Below are 578 nucleotides of genomic sequence, written 5' to 3' on the forward strand. Positions count from 1 at the left end.
GGGACAGGGAGCAGCCCTGACCAGGAAACCAACCAAGACAGAGGAGTTTGAGGTGAGTGGAGAGGCTGAGGGTCCCCTGGGTGAAGGAAGAGGGTGAGAAAGCATGTCAGGTGGGGATGATGACGGGTGGATGAGCTTGAGGACAGGTTACACAGCAGGGAGGGAAACTGTCACCAGGCGGAAAGGACACAGTCTCTTTCTGGCTAAGCTCCTGTCCTGGTGAACAGTAGAATGAGGAGAGACCTCAGGCAAGAGGTGGGGACACAGGCCAGGCAGTGAAAGTGGGTGGGTGGGGTTTGAGAGGTGCTGTGAGCCCAGAGTCAGGGGGAGAGCAGTTGACAGGCCTCTCCTGCATGCTGTCACCCTTGAAGACAAGTCTTCATCCTTCCCGCAGGAACCGAATCCCAGCGCGGTGGCCGGCCCAGGCCTCAGGCCTAGCCTTTGCCCCTCCCTGGCCTGGGGTTCTCATCCAGGGCGGGACACGCACCTCCTGCTGGGTCCAGCCACCCTGGGGCCACCGGCAGTGGAGGGGGGCTGGGGGGCGCTCCAGACCTGCCTCTCCTCCCCTCTTCGCGCCC

This window comes from Myotis brandtii, unplaced genomic scaffold (assembly GCF_000412655.1).
Source record: "Myotis brandtii unplaced genomic scaffold, ASM41265v1 scaffold368, whole genome shotgun sequence".
Lineage (NCBI taxonomy): Eukaryota > Metazoa > Chordata > Mammalia > Chiroptera > Vespertilionidae > Myotis > Myotis brandtii.